Source organism: Dipteris shenzhenensis, chromosome 21 (assembly GCF_047967505.1).
Source record: "Dipteris shenzhenensis isolate YYH24624 ecotype China chromosome 21, Dip_SZ_1.0, whole genome shotgun sequence".
NCBI classification, from domain to species: domain Eukaryota; kingdom Viridiplantae; phylum Streptophyta; class Polypodiopsida; order Gleicheniales; family Dipteridaceae; genus Dipteris; species Dipteris shenzhenensis.
Window position 1 is genome coordinate 28,129,550 of NC_141616.1, and position 9,601 is coordinate 28,139,150.

A 9,601-nucleotide genomic window follows, 5' to 3' on the forward strand; every position below is an offset into this window, starting at 1 on the left:
AATCATATCCAAGGACAGATAAATGGCGAATTATTGCTTTAAAATTGAAGTTATATAGGAAATCCAAATGTATAGTCAGCCCCTAAAGTTATATACCCAAGTAGTATACAACCAAGTTTCACTCTTCTACATTTTGAAAAGAGACCACCATTGTATCTAAGTATGGATAAATACAAAGACAATTTACTCTTTTTTTTATAAAGAAGACAATTTACTACTTAACTCAAGTTCGATTGAAAAGCCGACTATATTAGAGGGGTGGTTAGCCCCTAAAAAAGTCCGAGGTAATATATATCCAAGATTCCAAGAGATAAAGTCCAAGATCTTTGAAAGACTTTATATTTACGCAAGGATTCCAGGACGCAGGCTCGACACTTTGCACAGTGGGAGCCTTGAGGAACATACTTCGCAAACTATGGGTTCTTATAGTATTGAAGGCCTTCCCACAGTTCCTCATGCAATATGACCATCTTCTGAATGACACTTTTGGGAACTCTATGTTTATCCTCCAAGCAATCAATCTCATCTAGGCTAATCTTGGGTTGTCGAGGGACCCCTTGCGAAATGGCTTCATCAAGCTCAGGACAAGCGGCAAGAAAAATGTCATTGCCTCTGTGGCTTTCCATCTCTTTTCCTCGGTTACTCAAGACCTGTCGGGTTTTTTAACTAGTTTGCTCTCATGCTATCCAAGATGTAATTGTTCACATATTCTAATATGTCAAATCAAGTCGTCTTGACATGCTCAACGATGTAATCCAGTGAGATCTTTGCCATCTTTGAAGACCTGTGTACTGATAGATTCCCCACACATTACATTGATGAATATGACAGGTTAGTTGTATGATAGTTAACGCTAGAGGAGGTAGGCATTGGCAACGAAATGCATTTTTGTTGGTTTAGGATTAACTGCAACCCCTACAAAATATAATCTTTAGCAAATCCCAAACAACCACCGTGCTTGTTTTAGTAAATCCCAATCAATAAATCCCAAAAAGGAAAAATATAAATCCCAAACAGCCATCGAGCTTGTTTAAGTGACAATGACCGTTCATGAGGGACCGACTAATTCATAGGTTCAGATTAGCATTTAGTCAGAATTAGACTATAATAACAATGATTGTGCATGAGGGACCATCTAATTCACAGGCTCAGATTAGCATTGAGTCGGAATCAGACTGTAATAACAATGACTTTACATGGGGGACCATCAAGTTCACAAGCTTAGATTAGCATTCAGTCAGTGTATCAGGCTGTAACAATAGTTTAGAATGAGAACTATTGTTATTACAACCTGATGAACCGACTCAATGCTAATTTGATGTCCTGTTTTGATCTTTCCTTTCTTCAGTTGACTGTAATAACAATGACTTTGCATGAGGGCCATCTAGTTCACAGGCCACCCATATTAGCTTTTTTTTATGACCAAGAAATTCTCCCATGGCAATCATCTAATCGCACATCATGGCTAGACGATGATGTATATGACCGCCTTTGTTAGGCTGGGCTACCATCAAAGTTGGGAGTATGTGCCACCACTCCTCCCCCCTCATCCCATTGAATTATTATGATCTTGGCTCCGATGACGGAGAAATTCTCCCATGGCAACCATCTAATTGCACATCATGGCTAGACAATGATGTATATGACCGCCTACGCTAGATTGGGCTACTAGCAAAGCTAGGTGTATGTGCCACCACTTCTCCCCCCTCATACCATTCAATTATTATGATCTTGGGTCCAATGACCAAGAAATTCTCCCATGGCAACCATCTAATTGCACATCATGGCTAGACGATGATGTATATGATTGCCTAAGCTAGAATGGGCTACCAGCAAAGCTGGGTGTATGTGCCACTGCTCCTCCCCCCTCATCCCATTAAATTATTATGATCTTGGCTCTGATGACCAAGAAATTCTCCCATGGCAACCATGTAATTGCACGTCATGGCTAGACGATGATGTATATGACTGCCTACACTAGGCTAGGCTACCAACAAAGCTAGGTATATATGTATCCACTGTTCCTCGCCCCTCATCCTATTAAATTATCATGATCTTGGATCCGATGACCAATAAATTCTAGCGTGGAAACCATCTAATCGCATGTCATGGCTAGACGATGATGTAGATGACTGGCTACGCTAGGGTGGGCTACCAGCAAAATCCAGCTGGTCAATTGTGTGCTCTTAGCAGTGATAGGCATCCAGAGTCACACAATTGACACAAGAAACGAAGGGGGAAAGAGTGGGAGGGCAGCAATTCTAGCTATATAAAGGCCTTAAGGGCAGAGAAACAATTCACCGCACCCAGGAAAATTTCTCTCCTAGCCCCTTCCACGATCTCTCCAAGCCCCCTTCTACCCCTATGATGAATCTTCTGCTACAACCTCGATGCCCCTTCATAATGCTACCCAAGTCATGGGATCCATTATTTGCCTTGGCTCTCCATCCTGAAACACTCCACCAGCCATAGCCATGACCAAGGGAGTTGCAGGATGGAAAGCTAAGGGAAACGGGTCATCGTTGTTCCATCAGGCACTGGCAGAGAACTCACCTTGGTGATGAGACTCTCATAATTGAGCACAACCTTCGGCACTGGGGAAGGAGAACTAAACTTGGTGATATGCTACAACACATTGAGAGCATGCATCAGTGTGCTAGAGCTCACCACCAGATTGAGTTCCCTGACCACTGTTGAATGTTCTACTCGATTGAGCTCACTGCCAAGTTGAGCTCTCTCTGCCAGTGCCTTGAAAGAAGCAATTCTTTGATAACCCCGCTAGTGCCTTGAAAGAAGTTGCTATGACAAAGGCAATTCCTTCAAAGTCTTGAAAGAAAAACCTCATGAACAACCATGTTGCAGGATGGGGAGCCAAGGGAAATGGGTCATTGTTGTTCCGTGAGGCACTGGGAGAGAACTCAACTTGGTGTTGAGCCTCTCATAATTGCACACAACCTTTCGCACTGGGGAAGGATCTCAACTTGGTGATAAGCTCTAACACACTGAGAGCATGCGTCACTATGCTGGAGCTCACCACCATATTGAGTTCCATGTCCGCTGTCGAATGTTGTGCTCGATTGAGCTCACCTCTCAGTTGAATTCCCTTTTCCAGTGCCTTGACTTTTGAAGTTGCTATGAAAAAGGTTATTTCAATTATGAGGTGCTCGTATTGTCCCCTACATACAAGGCACCAGGTCAAAAGTGTAAGAAAGTGCTAACAAGGGCAAAACATGACACCTAGTCTTGCCAGAGTGGTGGTGTTGACAAGTGCTTAAAGAAGTGTCACAAAAACAAAGTGCTAGCATCTTTGTATGTAATCTGTTTTGTTAAATGTTTGCTTCGAACGTAATTTATTTTGTTTCAATTTCGATGTAATACTATTATTGCAAAAACTATCGGATGTAATTTCTTAATGTAATTTCTTTTGTTTCAATTTCAATGTAGTACCATGATCGCCAAAACTATTGTTGGCTGTTACTTCGATAGTGAAAGTGGCTCTAATGAAGAACAAATGGCATATTTTTGACCTCGTTTACGTTTTACTGCAACCATAGGGATCGTTGCATAAGAAATTGTTAAAAAAACTGTTCTCACTGTAGTGAAAATGGTTCCAATAACCAGCGCGGTGCTTTAGAACTATGATAACTCCAATAATCGGTGCAATGGTTGCAAGGAAACTATAATAAATTGTAAATGTCTACATTTTCCTAAGAACGTGTGCGGTGGTTGAGAAATTGTTGCACAAGGAGTAATATGACTAAAATATCTCTAAAATAACACTATTTTCCTTGGTTTAGAACTAAAATAGCTCCAACATCCAGTGCAGTGGTTGCGGATATGGACCTTGAGGGGTCCTATTAGAGATTGACATGCCACAGTGGTCTTCATGCCAATGTGGTGGTCGCTCCATGCCAACATCATTGCTTGAACCAACACTGTGGTCAGCGTAGCAAAAGATTGTGTTGCGCAGCGATAGATGGCGAAGCTGCGTAATGACAGGTGGCAAGGCAAAAGTTTTATGCTGTTGTCAGGCCAACATGGTTGTGGTCGAACCAGCACGGTGGTCAGTGCAGCAAAAGATTGTGTTGCACAGTGACAGATGGCAAAGCTGCGCAAGCAAACATGGCAAGGCAAAGGCTATGTGATGTAGTCAGGCCAGAGCAACAGTCTCTGTGCTCATGAGTGAATTCATATCGTGCCATGTGTCAAGCTCTACGCTATTGACCATGATAAGATTGCGTCTCATTATTACACCAGTGCGCATTCATGACATCGGAAAAATTTTTGGTGAGAGCGCGGGTCCGCGCAAAATTCAAATATTCACCCAGAAGTGCATCACGTCGCGGCCCCAAAATGGCCCCGAAAATAATTCCGTGATTGGCTACACCCAAGCAAACGTTGACCCATCTATTAACTGAAGGACAGTTAGTCTAACCTAACCAAAATGTACTAATCCACCCTAGATTATCCTAACCTAACTATAAGCCTAACTAACTACAATTAGTTAAATTAACTAAGGGAGGTTAATTCTAACTTAACCGTATTCACTAACCTAACCTACCTTACTAACCTAACCTATCCTACTAATTTAACCTATTTCAGGGCTTTTTAAATAAATAATATAAATTAAAAAAACCAACGGCCGTCAAGAGGGGAGGGGGGTTGTCACGGGGGTGGGGGTGGGAGTCGATGGAGTGGGGAAGAGGGAGGAGGGGAGAAGGCCGAGTGGAGGAGAGAGAGAAGGAGGTGCGAGGGGAGGAGGCACAGGAGGCAGGGTGCGGGGAGGAGCTACAGGCGGCACGGAGGGTGACGCACAAGGGGGGGTGGTGGTGGAGATGGAGAGGGGGTGGGATGGAGGGGGGGTGGTGGAGGGTGGGGGTGGCGGGTAGAGGGGGGCGGTGGAGATGGAGGGGGGGGTGGCCGGGGGGTGGAGGGGGTGGTGGGGGGGTGGTGGGGGTGGGGGGGTGGTGGAGATGGATGGGGGGGGGGGGGGAGAAAGAGGGGTGGGGGGGTGGAGGGGATGGAGGGGGGATGGTGGGGGGTTGGTGGTGGAGGAAACTTGATGGACGAAAAACTTTGACGGAAATCCAAAGGGAGGAAGAGATGGTCACCTTAACGCTCTCCAAGTCTCTCAATGTAATAGGATTCTTGAGGGCGAATAGATAGTGGGTGGATGGCTAGGTTATCACTGCGAGAAGGGCTCAAAATAACTCACCATGTGAGGATGGGAGTAGGGTGGTGGTCGATGGAGAGGGATGAGGGTCTTGCGTAGGGCTCGAAATGGGGAAGAGGATGGAGGCTAGATGTGAAAGAAGAAGAATGAGGGGGTGGAGTGGGTTTTATAGGAATGGGTGTAGGGTTAGGGTCAACTCCTAAACTCTTCCTATGCCATAACATTTCATGGTTAGCTTGGATCGCTCTTCTGTAAAAAGGTGAAATGTCTGAAATTGCGATCTCTACGCATTCGTGGCCATTACCTAGCCTGATTTGTTCTTCAAGTGGCTTCTTTTTAAGAAATAAAGAAAATTTCTTAAGATAGTAACCCAAGGTTGATGCTTGGGGTTGATATGTTTGGCTAGAGTTGGGAATTGTTTTTTTACTCTCCTTGCTCTTAAGTGTTATGTTCATGAAAGTTCGTAGTAGTTCGTATTTTACACATACTTGCATATGTTTATTCATTACTTGAGACGCTAGTCTCCCCGACAGCGGTGCCAAATGTTGGTTCTTTCCCATGGCTTCCATAGGAAGAGTAAGGTATTCTCAGTATGCAGGGTTCGGAGGCTTTTTATCACCTATAGGTATATCGGTGTTGCCGTTTGTAGTATAAGTGTAGCTTAGGACCTCGGGTCGTATTCCGGTGAGAGACATAGGCTTAAGTGTGGTAAGCAAACATAGTGCATGCATGTGTGAAAGGAACGTGCATCATCATGGTTGGGGTAATGAAGGCTTTCGCCTTCATTGGGGGTTTAAGGGTTTAGGAGGAGTTTCAAGGTTAGAGGGAGCTTCAAGGTTTAGAAGGAGGTTCCAAGGTTCAAAGAGAGGTTCCAAGGCTCAAGCTTTAAAAGAGGTTCCAGGGTTCAAAAGGGGTTCCAGGGTTTAGAAGGGGTTTAAGGGTTAGAAGGAGGATCCAAGGTTCAAGATAGAGTACATGGTGGAGAACTCGTCTCCCTCGTAGATCATGGAGGTCAAGGGTTGAGGGACTAAGGGTTTAGGGGGAGCATAGGAGTGGGAAAGGAAGAAGGTGTAAGAGCATGGGGGGGAAGGAGAGAGAGGAGAAAGGAGGAGGAGGGAGGAGGAGGAGAGAGGAGGAGGAAGGAGGAGGAGGAGGAGAGGGGAGGAGGATTTTCAAGGTTAGGACATGCTTTTGGACGTGGAGTGCAAGGAAGCATGGACACTTGGAGACAATTTCGTATCTATGAGACCTAGTAAGCATGGCATTTGTTTCAAACTCAAACCCTTTAGGATTTGGAAATTGTCTTTGCGGGCTTCTATGCAAGTATCCTTTTTTGTCCTATTGGTTCCAAGGTTTGAATATATAATTGGGAAAGTGGATGCTCACCAACCTCCTCATGTATCTTGTGATTGCCTTCCTGTCCTCGTGTCTTGTATAACCTTCCCAATGCTGTTTACTCTGTAGGAAGGGTCCTTGAGCAAAGAAAAGTCCAAAGGATTCACAGTGGATGGAGTAGTAGAGCTAGAGCGAGGGGTGGAGCGAGCGCTTAAGGAGCGCGGTGTAAGGGAGCGAGTGGTCTTTGGGGTGCTGTGGCCTATGAGTGGAGAGGGCAAGGGACCTGACTAGTATTGCGTCTCATGAGGAAGGAGAGACCTATAGGGATGCGAGTGTGCAGACTCATCTACATCCCTATGTGAGAGGGAGGGGAGAAAAGAGAGAATGGAAGAGGAAAAGAGATAGCCAAAAAGGGAAGAGGATTGAAGAGGAAAAGAGAGGGGGAAACAGGGAGGGAAAAGAGAGGAAAAGAGAGGAAAAGAGAGGGGGAAAGAGAGGATATTGCAAGAGGAAAAGATAGGTGAGAAAGAGAGGAAAAACATTAGGGGAGAATTGGGGTCTCAAAAGGGCCTCATAAGGAATGGATTAAGCTAAGACCAAGTGAACCCACTATGGTAACCCATGGGCTAAGGGTCCCCTAGCATTTACTCAACTGGCATGGGTACCTTTATTGTGAAATTGATCAACCTTGGCCCTTGGATGGAGGTGGATGGTGGATGAATCAAAGGCCTAGGATGCTCAAATTGGTGGGAGGCACCTTTGGTGGGCTCCAAACTGGCAAAGGTTGACAAAATAGAGGTGTAATAAAGGGGGAGAGGTCGTTATTTGTTGTGAACCATTAGATCTAGGATAGATCTAATGGTGGAGATCAAATAATCCAATCAAGGGCCTAAATCTAGGCACATTTTGGAGGGTGTACATGGAGCACTTTAGATCGGTGACTAAGATCTAGGCATATAATGGATGGCTCGGATTTGACGGCTTTTTCTTGCATCTCCACCATTGGATCTCCTTGAGATCAATGGCCCGAATGCCAGCGCCTTTTGCTTGCATCTCCACCCTTAGATGTATTTCTAGATGGATGGCTCAAAATGAACCCCCTTCTCTTTTGATCTCATCCATTAGATCCTGGACATTTTCAAGGCTTTAGATTTGATCCTTCTATCCTTTGATGGTATCCATTGGATCTACACCTTGATCTAATGGCTTGGAGGGTTCTACCACAAGTTTGAATGTATCCCTTGGATTGTAGATGAGATCAATGGATGGGAGTGAAGATCACGGGTCTAAACCATGGGTGAGAGGTCTACCCACCCATAAATGCTCAACATGTCCTTTTGTACAACTTAATGTACCATTGCCCCACACAAAGGAGCACTCTCATTAGTACACCTCAAATCCCTCTCTAATCCCTTGAAATTAGGAAACACTAATTAGAGGCCCTTTTGAGACCCCAAATCTCCCCTAATGAGAGAAGAGAGGAAATAAGAGAAGAGACAATAAGAGAGGGGAGAAGAGAGGAAATAAGAGAAGGGAGAAGAGAGGAAAAGAGAGAAGAAAAGAGAGGGGAGAAGAGAGGAAAAGAGAGGGGAGAAAGAGGGAGGGAAAAGAGAAAAGAGGAGTGAAGGAAAAGAGGATGGAAGAGGAAAAGAGAGGGGAGAAAGAGAAAAAGAGAGGATGCATGACGGAAAAGAGAGGGAGGGTAGAAAAGAGATGGGAAAAGAGAGGATGGAAGAGGAAAAGAGACAGCAAAAAAGGGAAGAGGATTGAAGAGGAAAAGAGAGGGGAAAAGAGGGACGAAAAAGGGAGGAAAAGAGAGGGGAAAGAAAGGGAAGGGAGAAAAGAGAGGGGAAAAGAGAGGATGGAAGAGGAAAAGAGAGGCAAGAAAGAGGGGGGAAAAGAGAAGAGAGGGGAGAAGAGAGGAAATACGAGAAGAGAGGGGAGAAGAGAGGAAAATAAAGAAAAAAAGAGAGGAGAAAAGAGAGGATGGAAGAGGAAAAAGAGGGGAGAAGGAAAAGAGAGGAGGGAAGAGGAAAAGAGAGGGGAGAAGAGAGGAGAAGAGTTCCTACGCCCATCACTGCAGCTAGCGCTTAAGGTGCTAATTGCAGGCCAATGCATTCATGAAAAGAAAAATAGGAAAGAGAGGAAGCATGTTCTCACCTGGAAATGACGTGTCCTGGCACCCGATGATCCTGCTCAGAAGAGGACTCGGTGTTTTGTGTTTATTGCCCTATAAAAGAGAGGAAACATGCCATTTTAAGAAAACTAATTAGTGAAAGGAGGAGTTGGAAGAAGCAACATTCTAAAGGGTATTGATTGAGGAGACAAAGAGACGCCTACAAACAAGAGAGAAAGCACAAAAACAATAGGTAGAGCTTTCATACTCTTCTCTTCAAGATTATTTTTCATGTATTGTTTCTTCCTTTAGAGAAAGAAAAGGAAAGGAAAGGAGGAGAAGAGACCAAAAAAACTTAAAATAGAAGGGGAAGAGAGGAATCCTTACCTTGAGATGGAAAGGGAGCTACGGCAAGTCTTGTAGGTGCAGAGGGACAATGTAGGAGAGGATGGAGAGGTGGGAGGAGGAGGGAGGAGGCAGGAGGCAAGGGTTGCGGGCGATCGCGGGCAAAAAGTGAAAGCGAGGGAGGAGAATGCATGAAAAGTAAAATGGCATCACGGGACGAACAACGCAGGTTTTTGGTTCCCAAAATTCATCGGTATGACTGAGGGTATATAAAAATAGAGCGTCGGTAAAAATAGAGCATCGGTATGGACATCGGTATAGTCATCAGTATATACCCACACCCATACCAACAAAAACAGGGTTTTTCGAGGGTTTGGGGTTTAGGGTTTTTGGGGAGGCTTAGGTGAATTTAGGGGGTGAGTGGGTGTTTGAAGGGATTTAGGGGGATTTAGTCGCCGGGGTGTTTGTTGGAAGAGAGGGGATTAGGGGGTTTGAGGGAATTTGGGCGATTTGGGTGTTTGACTTGACTTGGGGGGATGGTTGTGGATGTGTGTAGGTGGAGAGGATGAGTAGTGAAATAGCTCATTGGATAGGTGGCCACCTCTCCGGAGTTTGGAGTGGCTTCATGAGAG